Source organism: Lichenostomus cassidix, chromosome 3 (assembly GCF_008360975.1).
Source record: "Lichenostomus cassidix isolate B80296 chromosome 3, HeHo_3.0, whole genome shotgun sequence".
Classification (NCBI taxonomy): domain Eukaryota; kingdom Metazoa; phylum Chordata; class Aves; order Passeriformes; family Meliphagidae; genus Lichenostomus; species Lichenostomus cassidix.
Window position 1 is genome coordinate 66164195 of NC_139483.1, and position 13789 is coordinate 66177983.

Sequence of the window (13789 nt, forward strand, 5' to 3'; positions counted from 1 at the left end):
GAATTCTATATAATATATAATAATATAATAAGAATTCTATAATAATAATTCTATAGATATTATAATTCTATAATATTTAATAATTATCTAATAATGAGGCATTGGAAAGTACCACAACTGTACAGCTACCAAGGCCAAAAGTTCAGGAGTTGGCACCTCTTTGGGTTCACAGCATCATAAAATGGCTGAGTTAGAAGCAACCTCTGAAGTCATCTGGTCCAACCACCATGGTCAATCAGGGCCACCTAGAGCTGGTTATCCAGGACTGTGTCCAGACAGTTTTTGAACATCTCCTCAACTTGTACCAGGGCTCAATCACCCCCACACTGAAAAATTGTTTCCTGATCTTCTGAGGGGATCCCCTATGTTTCAGTTTGTGTCCATTGCCTAGCCCATTGTCTCTGGGCACCAGTGAAAAGAGTCTGGTTCCATCCTGTCTGTGCTCTCCCTTTAGGTATTTATCATAATGTTCCCCTGAGTCTTCTCCAGGCTGAACAGTCCCAGCTCTCTCAGTCTCTTCTCCCAGGAGACATCATCCTACTCCTTCATCACCTTAATGGCACTCCACTGGGCTCTCCCTGAAAGCTCCATAATTAAATGTTTCAGCTGAAAACAATGTTTTCCACTTAAAACTCTTTAATTCGGAGACTTTCTTCCTTGTTTTCCCAGTCATTGTTATCAAAGCAGTGCTCTGTTAGTTTTCTATGCATTCAAGAAAGTCCTGTTTCCTTCCTTCCTTCCCCTCCATCTTCCTTTTTCTCCTATTTCAGATGTTCCCTTGCACCAGATCAAATTTATGAAACACATCATGAGCAGGTAAGAGGATTTTTGCCTAATTTTATTATTATTTCTGCACCAGATATCAGTTCAAAGGCCACAAAGCACCAAGAATGAGCACCCTAACATGCACCCAAAAACATAACTATGAGGATAAGTGGGAAAAAAATAATTTGACATGCAAATTGCCCAGATTTTGAAGCAGCAGAGCAATTAAGAGCATGAATCATGTTGTGGTAGATAAAAACATGGGTGAAAACAGAAATTCCCTGGGACTGGCTTCTGCTGAAAGCTGCAATCTGTCTGCACGTAGGAGGCCTCTGGAGTCTCCTGCCAGTGACAAAGCTGCTTAAATCTGGGGGCAGATTTTTTTTGCTGATTCAGCAGTCTCGATCCACAGAGCAAAAGTGATGCCTCGGAGTGCACTGGTTCACAGAAGCATCCTCCTTTCCTCCACACAGAGCCAGGGTGTGGGGGGTGCCCTCCAGTGTAATCTCACCAGCTCTGGACAATTACCACTGGGAATTGCTGGAGTGTGCAGCAGAGATAACTGATGTCATGCACTGCCATCTGCTGAGTCTCTTCTCACACTACCACTCAGAACTCAAGCCTGGAAGATATGGAGCTTGAAACAAAACTGTCACTGTGTGTTATTCTCGTTGAGCTTCAGGAAGGGATTGCATAAGGGTGTGGAGAACAGATACAATGCACAAATGAATACAAAAGGCATCTATGTCCAATAAAGGTCCCAGGTTTTGCACAGTCTGTCCATATACTTTCTTCATGAAAATAAGGATTTGATGTGTACTCTCACATTAATGAGTGAAAGCATATATAAACTAGAGCAATCTTCAGTGTCATAAGATGCTTTAACAATATTTGGATGTGGTCCTGACTTTTATCCTATTTGAAAATTTATGTTAACCCCCAAGAGTGAGCCTCAGAAAACCTGTCAAATATATTTGCATATATTCCAGCTCAGAATCTCCCCAGGACAGTAGCTACACCCTATTTATAGATAAAAAGCTGGTTGATAATCTGATGAGAGCAGCTGGCCTTTTGAAGTGCTAAGAGCAAACCACGAAGTGTTACATGGCAATTGCAGAGTGAGAAAAGACATAGACTCAGCACAGTGCAGGACTTTGTAAAGGAAACAGGAGATTTGTCATGGAAACCTTGGGAATATCAGGGAAACCCTACCACACTCTTGCCAGCTTCAGCAGGACAAGTCATGGCATCACATTCTTCTCTCTGTAAAACAGGTATAATCCAGTGGTACCTTGGTTCATTACCTTGTAGCTATCCTTTTTCCAAAAAAGGTATAAAATCTGTTCATCTAAAACCCAGTCCTGCAACCTCTCCATACATACAACCATGAATCTATTCCATAACATATTTTGTAGTCCCACCTGTTTTTTATCTTCTTCATGGTATCTTTCTCTCACTGTACATTGTAATGATATACAAAGCAGAAGAATTCTTATTGGAAAAACAAAATTTCCTTACCCACCCCACCCACTCTTCTTGGTTCTACCAGACCTCTATCTTATTTTTGCATCAGGGCAGTGAAGATTAAGAGATGAATGTTGCTTCAGCATGTTTTAAGAATGAGAGAAAATTTTAAAGCTATTTTATTTTCATTTTTCTTTCTAATAATCATTCATTATGTCTTGCTATCTCAATGCCTGAAGTCTTCTACAGTCTAAACTTATTTGCCGTTCTTACCAAGCTATAACTTAATACAGGTGGGTTTGTTTCTTCAGTCAAGCACCTATGATTATGTGTGGACAGTAACAGCTCCTATGATGTTGGTACTTTCAGTTTGTGGGACACAGCATTACCATACTTCAACTAGATACATAAGAAACTGCTATCCAAGGGTGTAGAATGGGCTGGCAAACCATTCCAGGGGAGTTATATGCAGCTTTTATCAGGATGGAGTTACATATCATACATAGTCCCACAAGGTATACCCAGAGCCCAGTCCTGACACAGTATTGTCATGATTGCTCTGGACTTACCACATTTGCAGGTATGGGAACACATTTAAAGACTGATATAGAATTCAAAAGGATCATGATAAATCAGAAGCACAGTCCAATAGAAATATAAGATTCAAAGGAGATATGCAGAATTTACTGTAGTTAGGTAAGGACTGTCAGCTGCACAGGTGCTGGAAGCCAGATGACTAATCAATTCCAAAAAAAAGGAGCTGGCAGTTACTACGGATCACAAGCTTAACATGAGTCAACAACATCATGCTACTGCAAAAAAAAAGAGAAACATCACACTGAAGTGAAAAAATAGAAAATTAGTCTGCAGCACTGGCAGGATCATCTCTTCATCCTACACACAAGTGGGCAAACTTCAGCTGGGGTACTGCATCAGCTGCTGCTTGTAAAGAGAATTTCCAACTTCTGGGCAAGAGTGCCCAGGAGACTGATGATTGAATGAGGTCTGGAATGTAACCTGTGAAGAGGAAAAGAGGATATTTGGCCTGTTCATCCACAGCAGAAAAGAGTCAGAAGGAACATGAGAACAGTATGTACACATATGAGACTGCTGTTTATAAGAGACAAATTTGTTCTTTTTACCCATGTTGGAGGAAACAAGAACAGTATAAAATTTCAATGAGAAAAATTCATATTGCATACCAGAAAATTATTTCTGACAGTAAAAAATAATGAAGTGCTGGAGAATTCTGGAGTCTCCATCCTTGGAAATCTTCAAAAACATGTTAAGCAAATGTAGGTTATAGATGTGTCAGTGGTATCATGGATGCTGTTTTATTAGGTCAGCAGATGGATGACTTAACACCTTGAAGCTCCTCTCAGCCTTTCTCTTCAGAGATAGATCAAGAGAAAAGACCATTTCAAGGAGATGGTTGAGTAATTGAAGGTAACACTTCAGTCTGATTATCTACCAGAAGAGAAAAAAGAGAAAAAGTAAATAATTATTCTCATCAGGGCCCCTTCTTTTCACATATAATGGAGCAGCAAAACCACTGATGTTAGAAAATTTTATCTTTAAGGAAGAGTGAGGAAAATGGGGTGGATTTTTTTGATTAATTTTTTTTCTGGAGTTTGGGGAAGAAGGGGGTTTTTTGGTGGTGTTTTCTGGGGCAGGGAGGTTTTTTTTTGGGGGGGGAGTTGGTTTGGAGTTTGGTGAGGGGGGTTGGTTGGTTTGGGTTTTGTTTTAGTGTTTGTTTGGTTTTAGTTTGGGGTTTTTTTGTAAGGTTGGGTTTTATTTTTTCAGTTCAGGAAGAGGCAAGCTGCCTCTGATGCTTAAGATGATTGGATGTACAAGCAGCAGCTGGTGGAATAGAGTCCACCTGAGCCTGGAATGAAGGTTGGTGGGGTGGTCTGACTGCAGCCTTTCTGCAGCTTAAGTGGGGTTGTAGGGAAGATGGAATCAGAGAACTTAGAGCTGCTCAGCAGAAGCAACAAGCACAGGCTGCAGTAAGGGAAAGTGACAGTGGTTAAGCACTGCAACAGCTGCTCAGGGAAACGAAGAAAGTGCCATCTTTGAGGATTTTCAACACCTGATTGAATGAGGTATGACTCAGCCTGCAGTCCTAGCAACTTGAAAATCCTGTAGGACTGGAGCACCTCTCCTGTGAAGACAGGCTGAGAAGGTAAGGGATATTCAGCCTGGAGAAGAGAAGGTTGTGAGACCTCATAGCAACCTTCCAGTACCTTAAGGGAGCCTACAGGAGAACCAGAGAGGGACTTTTATCAGGAACTGCAGTGATAAGACAAGGAGCGATGGGTTCAGACTGAAATAGGGGAAATTTAGATTAGGTATACAGAAAAAATTCTTTATTGTGAGGGTGGTGAGGCACTTGAACAGGTTGCCCAGAAAAGCTGGGGATGCCCCATCCCTGAAAACATTCAAGGCCAGGTTGGATGGGGCTCTGAGCAACTGGGGCTGATGGAGTGTGTCCCATCCCATAGCAGGGGGGTTGGAACTAGATCATCTCTTATGTCCTTTCCAACCCAAACCATTTATGATTCTATGATTCTGTGGCACTGGGAGGAAGAGCTCCACGTCTTTGAGATTTGGTGTTGGGAATGTTTGGTTTTGCAGGGTAGGGGTCTGCTTGGATTTTGATTGCTAAAAAAGGTCTCTGGTTGGAAGAACAACTCCCTTGCCATGCAGAGGCATTTGCAATAGAGATTTATACCAAATTGCATAGAGTGAAATCTATGCAAACACTAGCTGCAGACACCCCCCAGAGAGGGGTTTTATTGAAAGTGCTGACTGCAATGCATATTAAATTATCCCTTGTTTCTACCTCAGGTAGTAACCAAACTTAGCAGTAATAGAACTTCTGCCCCAATCTGTAGGACTTAGCCCTAGAAAGTATTCACCACACTGGGTTTTCCATTCTTTTCACTTTTCCCCATGGTAAAAGCTCTATTTTGTCTTATTTACTGCTGATCACTATCTTTAAAGAAATCTCTTTCTTATAGTCAGGGCATTTAGTTCTATTGTGTGTGTGTGTGCTACATTCCCCGTTGTTAATAGTTTCTTCTAAGGACCCAGTGGCTGGCATTGATTTTTTTAGGGATTTTTTGAGATCATTGCAAAAATATTTCTTTGGGGGCTGAGGAGTGAACATATGTAAAAAATTAAATGAACTTTATAAAAATATCCAAAAGCAGGGGTTGTCCAGGGCTGGCATAATGCCAACCTTGACACTATAACTCACTGGCAAGCTGTTTGCAGGGATATTTCTGATATAATTTCCTTACGTCCATTGCAAATTTTCTTTTTATAAGGTGTAAGGTTCTTTACTACTGCTCTGGGAGCTATATTAAAGGATCTTGCTATAAGACAAAAACAACAAGATAGCTAGAAAGCTGGAGTGGAAGCTAAATATGTATAGGGAATCCAAAGGGATTCCATGGAGATTGCATTTCAGTTGTTTAATGTATTGTGTATGCTAAAAAAAAAATCTGGAATTCTAATAAGCATACAAAATACTATAACAGAATTTGGTTAGATAAAAAAGAAAAAAAACAAACATAGGGGGTATTCATGAAAACGGCAAATTCCTCTGTATAAAGGTCCCTCTTGGCTACATCAAGTCAACATCAAAAGCCAACCTGGCGCTCACTTGTTTGTGCCTAGATTCATTTCTCTTATCAGACACAGTTATAGTACACAGTCACCGCAGGCTTGCTTAACGTGGATGAAGAGAAAGGCAACATCACAGGGCAATTTATTCCAAATGGCATCAAAATGTGCATTTTCCTAGGCCAAGTATAGAAAGACCCAAGAAAGACACTAAGCTCCTGCTCTAACTGTTGAATTCAATGCCTAGAGGTGGTGAGAATAAATGCAGCTAACAGACCGATCTACAACACATGGAAGGGCGGAGGTTCACGCCTCAGTTAACGCAGCCTCTTGCAAATGCCAAGCTCTCACCTAGGTTTTAATGGAACCTGAAGGAAGCAAATTAGGTCTTTAAGACTGTGTAAATTAGTGACAGAGAAAATGAGAAACACATATTTTGGTTAGCAAAAGAAAAACAACCTTCCATACACCCACAAAAAATACAGCCAGACATTGCTATACATTCAAAACAAAGTGCAAAGAAAAGCTTCCCTCTGGATTGTCAGCATCTTTCTTCGGCTGTCCAGTTGTTTCTTATCTGAATAAGAAAACCTCCATTTATTTATGTAGTAATACTGACACCAGGGCTTTCTACAAAATCTCTCCTCATGTTGCCTCTGCACTCCACCTGGTTCCACTTAAGCTCATTAGTGAGGAATGATACCCCACAGGGTAGTTCCCAGCAGTGCTGCTCCTTTCCTCACAGAGCAGGGCCAGCTGCTCTCCTGCATCCTCCCGGCCAGGGCAGGCTGCTGTGTGAGGTTGTGGTGCTGTGCTCTGACAATAGGAAGGAACTACAGCTCACCGTTTTGTCACTAGACTAATTTCAAACATCCTCAGCATGGACACAGTAGTGTGGTTCTTTACCTCTCTGAGGTAAAATAATTGCTTCCAACTTACCTAAACTTATGTGGTGATATTGAACTAATAAAACAAACCCTGAATAGCCTATTTTTCAACACTGTTCCTGTCTCTGTACACTGTAAATACTGTGATGTTTTCTGCAGGGAAACTGAAATTATGGAGACACCATCAGAGAAAATGAAAGGAAAATATCAAAGTAAGTATTTTAAAAAATCCACTTGACATGTTTGCAAATAGACTTTCAAAACTTTTCAAATTTTTTGTTGCTGAGATTATGGTTGTTGATTATTATTAGCCAGCACATGTTTATCATGAGCAATCAGATCAGAACAAAATAAGGCAGTTTCAAGAAAGGAAAATGAAATATGACCACAAAATATGCCAGGAGAGGCTGATCCTGTTTTCAGTGTGGTTTTTGAGAGTAAGGGCAATAACTGATTTTCCTTGTACATCACCAGTGGGAAACAGTTATTTGACAGCTGGTCTGCAATGGAAGACAAAGGCAAGGCACAGATAAAGGGCACAGCTGGACAGGCACCACCCTTGCTCACGTCAAGGCATTAGACTGTGAGTCTGGGCCAACAAGATGCAGGAGCAGGTATTGCACAATTTAACCCAACTCAGTCAAGGACCAAATTAAGCACATCTTCCAAAGCAAGGTGGGGGAAGCTGCCAACAACACTTGTCTTGCATGAAGCTGGACCATGCCCCCTGCAGCTACCAGGCAGGATGGACACCATGAAAACCTGCTGCAACTGCTGAAACCACTGCTGTCATGGCACACGGGAGAATTTTGAGTGGAGCACTTTGTATTTTAAGCACTGATGAAGCACTGTGAGACACAGCACACAGGCTTCCCAGTCGCCAGATCTTCTCAACTGAAAGATATTTTGCATATGTTGGAGGTAGCATTATTTCTTTTCCCTAGTTTCTCATGCTTCAGCAAGAAATTCAAGCATTCTAAGATACTGCAAGGAAGACTGCTCTAGTGCTTTGACATCTGTGAAATATATTATGCTGTTTTCACAAATGGATTGTCATGGCCTTTGCTCAGAAGATTTCCCAACTAAATTTTGCAAACTCACGGGTCTTTGGTAAGTATCAAATTACATAAGAGCTTATCTCGAAGGAGCAGATGAGCCCTTTGATATAAGCGAGTTTATTACCTGATGCAGGATTTATTGAGTGCTTCCACCAGAGTTCTCCACCCTCCTTACTCTCAATGCATTTATATACCTTTTAATATATAAAAGCTGGGACATACTGCATAGGAATTATTCGGCTGCTCCATCTCAGACAAAATTTATACTCTCCCAGAAATCCTTCTGTCCATCCTTCATCTGCATCAAAAGCAAACAGACTTTCTCAGTGACTGCTGCCCACCAGGAATCAAGTAGATGCCTCCTTTCATATATAAACAGCAGTCAACTTTAATCAGCCTTTAATCTGTCAGTAGCCCTTCGATAAGAAAACTTTTCACTTATACTTCATTAATCATGTTTCAGCAGAGCATGCCAGGATCTGCTAGTTCTGTGAGCAGAAACAGACTCTCTTGGGGGTTTTGGTTTGGGGTGTTTTTTTAAGGCCACAAAAAGGGGGAAAGCATGAGTAGGTGTATGTACACAAATTCCATGGGAGTTTTGCCAGCTGGAGGAGAGGCATTAATCTGCCTTGCATTACATCACTGGGCAGATATTAGAAAGCGCCCCAGCCATTTTTCCTTAACCCTACATTACATCTCTTCAGGCACACAGGACTTTACACCTTCAGAAAATGTCAAGGCACAGAAATAGAACAAGTAAATAGAAAAGCTGACACAAATAAGTTTTAGAAAACAGAAACATTGCCTATTCTTATGGCTGTCCAGTTCATGCTTCTACTTTTCTTTTAGGGGCCTTAATATCTTGGGAAAAAGGAGTCCCCACAATCAATTTCAGTTGCTTCAAAAGACAACCATAATATTAGTTAGGTAAGTTAAAACTCTTATTTAAAAGACTAGGTGAAATTTTTCTACTTGCTTCTGATCCATCTCAGTTTCTGTACATTCATACATAAAAAAGCCTGATCTAATTGAACACACCTGTTGTCATCAGTGCAAAGCTCCCATGATTGTCATAAATATGTGTAATATAAAAACAGAACGATCAGAAAGTGATCCAGAAGAGTAATTAAGAAAAGCAAATCTGCTGAAAGTTTATTACACAAAAAAAAGGGAAAAAAAAACCTAAAAATCAGTGCTTCTATTCTGTCTTTTGATGTTCCACAGCTTCCATAACAGCAAAATGAAGACTTACATGTAAGTGCTGCCTTGGATGACTTTTAAATTTTGGAAACATGTTAAGAGCTCCTCATGCTTTCAGCTTGGTTTTGTCAGAGTCACTTTTGAGTCTTTCCTGAACTGCCACTCTTGTTTTGCTGTTGAAGCAAATGCCACACCACTCAGTGACCCCGTCTTTCTCTGTCTTTGTCTACATAGTGCAGTTGCAGGCTGGATAAACTGCAACAACCCCCATGTTGTTTTTCAAGCTGCTGAGAGGTACCACTTTGGTGCCTGATTGACTATAGACTTGGAATCAACAGAGGAGAAAAATCTCATAAAAGAGAGTGATGTATTTCACCAGCATGATATAGCTCCAGCAGCAGGATGCAGACAGACTGCATAGGTCATTTCTGCAGGCTGCTGCTGGTGGGAAGCAGCTCCCATCCCTCTGAACACAGAGAATACCAACACCAGTGACGAGATGGTCAATAAGACTCATACCCTGAAGAGTACCTGGGTGTCTGCAGAGAGGAGCTCACCTGAACCAATTTACCTGCTGGCCTTAGGATGAGATGACTCACTGCCGTTCAACAAGATAAATCCCACTTTGTGCACCTGAAAACTTTCACTCATACCCTTGCTGTACCCTGTGAGCTCGTGGAGGATCCCAAGAACCCTTGAACCACCCCAGCTAGAACATCACTGTTTGGCATGCAAATAGCATTTGGCACATCACAAACACCTTCCCCTGGTTCCCTCACTGCCAGATGAAATTTAAGCTTCCAACCATTACATTCCTGGCTATCAGAAGCATCCACCTCCATCTCCCTAGCAGTGAAGCCCTTCAAAACAAAGGCCCACTCACAGCAAACTCAATAGGCAGTTCTTTAAGTTGCAAGGAATCATCAAAATCTCATATTTCCAAAGGTCATCTCTCTGTGCTAGCTGCCCACAGGGTCCAGTTCAGAGGCCCATTCTGGTGACCCCATTTCAGGCAGCTTTGACAGCCCATCTCAGGACAGCTTCCCTGCCAGCCCCAAAAGCTGTCAGCCCTCAGCTAGGTGAAGAATGGCAGCAGTGGCAGGCTCAGGCTGCACATGAGGAGCTCACTTCCAGGCCTGCATGGCCTCATGCCTGGATGCCCTTGCAGCAGCATATCAATCTCTCATCCCCAGCATCACAAACCCCCTGCTTTTTTATTCTAAATGTTCACATCCCCACTCCCAAGAGTAAGAAACCACTTATGCCTAGGAATCAGCAATTGAAATCACAGGCCATTCCTTAGCTGATGGTTAATGCTGTCCCCAGCAAGATCCCTTCTTTTTCCCTCCTGCCCAGCCACCAGCTCAGCAGGCATCACTTGCCCCTCATTTTCCCCCAGATAGGCAGGACCAGACCTCAAGGTGCCAGTGCCCTAGCCCTCCACCCCAAGCTCAGCCCTGGCAGCCCGTATCCCTGCTCAGGCAGCCCAGCCTGAGCCCAGCTCTCCCATGTGCTGGTGACACTGCAGAGGTACAGCCCAAACATCCCATGTGGATGGAACCCAGGTCCATCCACATCCTGTGCTAGTAGTGACCCATGTCACTATCTAGCCCATCAGTACGTGCTAGTGCTTGCCACTCATTTTCAGGCATCGTTTCACATTAACTACTATTCTCTTATTTCATTAACAGCAGTAACACACTCTGATAGCAAAGTCACTTCATACCATGTGTCCATTTAAGCTCACCACTGGTACTTCTGAGAAGACAAGCAGCTCAGTGTTTGCAGCAATGGGTCAGCTGAGAGTTATAGACCTACAGACAGACACATATTAATTTTGCATCGTGGAAAAGAGTGAGGAAGCTCTGACATTTGCTACTACTACATCTAAGAAAAAATGTAAACTGATGGAAAGCCAAAGGAAGAACAGATGGGTTCTGTTTAATATGATGCCATATTGCAATTTAAAAAGGTCTTGTGCTGTGCTGTCTGACATGCTTCACTTGGAAATGAAAACTTCTGGATTCCTCTCATTTCCTCTCCCTTAAGCTAATGGCAGCAAACATTTGAAGCAATTGCTCCCCCTAAGCTTCACTTGCTATTAAATTACAGACAATTTGCAATGCAGGACTGGCTGTTTCCATGTAGATGTTCAATATGGCACCTTGCTAAAGCTAATGAATCAACAAAAATTTTGTAAAATTTATTTTTATTAATTTGTTTATCTTTCTTTTTTCCTGGGAGAAGAAAACTAAGTCCCTGCAGACACTTTTCAAGGTGACTAAACTCTTGCTAAAGGCATTCTGAGCTGTGTGAAAAAAAAAACAGAACAAACTTTCTAATAGATCTTTTGGAACTGGTGGAAATACAAGAGCATTTGTCATGTTTGGAGATCTATATTCCTGTGCTCTCTGCAAACTATGCACACTATTTCTCCTGATCTCAGGCAGGATCCACGGGCCAGACTAAAATCCTAATGATGTTTTAGTTGTCCATATCCAAGAATTCATAGCCACACTTAGGTAGTGCATAATCAAGATGCTGAAACTGACTTCTTAAAACTTTCCCTACTCAACACCTTCCCTTAATTTTTTTTCATGGAGGATACATGCTTGGCTCTCATTTGTGCTGCTGTGTTTTGTACTTGAGCCCCAGAAGAGTTTTCAGGGTAATCCCTCTTCTGTTTCCAGGGATCCAAAGTGCAGGGCATTTCCAGAGTCTGAGCAGTCACTTCAGACAAGCCCACAACAACTATTTCCACTGAGCACTCCTCTTGACACAGCACTGACACAAGTCAAGTAAAGCTCTAATGACTCTTTTGCAGTAGGGATTTTGATTAACAGCTCTGTCTCTTCGTGGTGTTTTTCACCCACTATCAGCTAGTTATCTAACAGGTGTCTCACTGCCAGCCAGCCACTTGCACTGACACTGACACTGACTGTTCAGATTTGCTGATAGCTGCAGCACTGATATATGTACTGAGCCAGTAGAGCTAACTCTTAAGTAAGAGGTCACTTTCTAGCAAATTTTATTAAGACTCTGAGATCTCTCTGAAGGACAGCAATCACAGTTGTGAATTTGTGTAAGATTTGCAGGAAAATTGAGATGCTGGTATATCAAGACATTTATAAAAGGTCATCAAGAATTTCCATTAGTGAGGAAGTAATTTGACTGTAGACGTTTGAGGGCATTTCATCAGAGGCAAACAATGAAGGAATATTTAATATCAGATTAAAATAATATGAGACCATTTTGTACATGTGTGACATTTGACTGCACTCCTAAAGCACTGTTGTGGGCAGTTCACCTGAGAAGAATGTCCATAAACCATAATTCACTGGAAAAAACCCCTACACTGCTAAAAGAAAAGAAAGGAATTTCACACAGAAATGACAATTATATGAGAGGTTCCTCACAATAAGGAAAAGATAGCCCAACACAGAGCAAAGAATATTGTAAAAATAACACGTTTGGAAAATATTTGAGGCAGAGAAGGGAAGGGTTACAACAGATTACATATGATAAATCAGAACAAACTGAATGACCTGGTCCTTCACTAAATGAAAAAAAAAAAAAAAAACTGGTAGCAGGTGGCTTTTGCAAGGGTAATTCATTTGGTACCTTTTTTTCTTCAATCTTTCTTCATTAGGAAAGTAAACTGGGCTCAGGTGGCTGACACAATTAACATCAGTGATAAAGTGGTAACAGTTGAGGCTGGAACAAAGAGGAGCCAGAGATTACTTACCTATGATACACACTTGTCCCACCTCCACTATCTCTAGCAAGAGAGATTCAGGTCATTAGGGACCTGAATGAACTCACCTTTACATCTTTCAAAATCCATGATGAAAAAGAGAAGTACCAGAACGATGCAAAACCCCATTATAGTACCCACATTTGAGAATGGAGAAAGGACACAAAAAAATATATTGTAGAATGACTGACATAAATGTCATGCAAGGATAAATACTGGAAAATACTAAAAAGATTTTTGAGGCAATAGGGAAATAATCACCAAGCTGATACAAATTTTTTCAAGACCAAAATGTGAAAAATAAAAGAACATGAGTTCTCAGTATGAAACTGGCAAAAGGAATGGATCTGATTCTTGTGATCCCTTTGTGTAATGGGAGCAGTGAATAATGTATTAAGTAATTTCATATTTGCATATGGCATGTGCAGAAATACTGCACATAACATTGCTATCCGTATTTTACAAAGAATGGGTAAGAAAGGAGGAGGCTAAAAATGAAGAACTGAAAGAATAATCTAAGAATCATTACAAATTACTTCTTGCAGGAAACCTAAGATGTTGAATCTATGGAGCTCACAAAATTGTGCCAGAAGACTAAGCTGACTTAGTCACAGCAGGCACACTCATTTTCATGATGACAAATAGCATATTTAATGGACCTATGGCCCAACAGAATGGAAAGAATGGCAAGAATTAATAACTGGAAGTTAAAATGGTTTTAGGAAAAACCTTCCATCCTTTCTAATCTTCAGATCAAGACTGGCTGCCCTCTGGAACTGACACAATTTGAAAAAACATAAAAGTTTGCTGAGGCTCAGTAACAAGTATAAGGAAAATATAATCACTGTTTAATTTTTTCTTCCTTTTGACAGAGTCTCCAAATAAGCTAAATAGGACCCTCACTGATATATGCAAATAAAAACCTAATCAATTCAGCTGGCTCTCAAGGTAACACCTACTTGGAGCTTAGAGAATTAAACACAATGGACCTCCCAAGACATAAGCCAAAGAATCATTTTTTTGTAAAATAATGC

At 41.0% G+C, this 13789-nt stretch overlaps 1 long non-coding RNA gene across 1 annotated transcript; it reads left to right on the forward strand.

Annotated features, from left to right (window-relative positions):
- The first annotated feature begins 7210 nt into the window (after nucleotides 1–7210).
- LOC146439897 (uncharacterized) lies at nucleotides 7211–8812 on the forward strand. The gene is made up of 3 exons (XR_014851318.1): nucleotides 7211–7357; nucleotides 7688–7853; nucleotides 8651–8812. It is a non-coding gene; the product is annotated as an uncharacterized LOC146439897 (long non-coding RNA).
- The last annotated feature ends 4977 nt before the right edge of the window (nucleotides 8813–13789 follow it).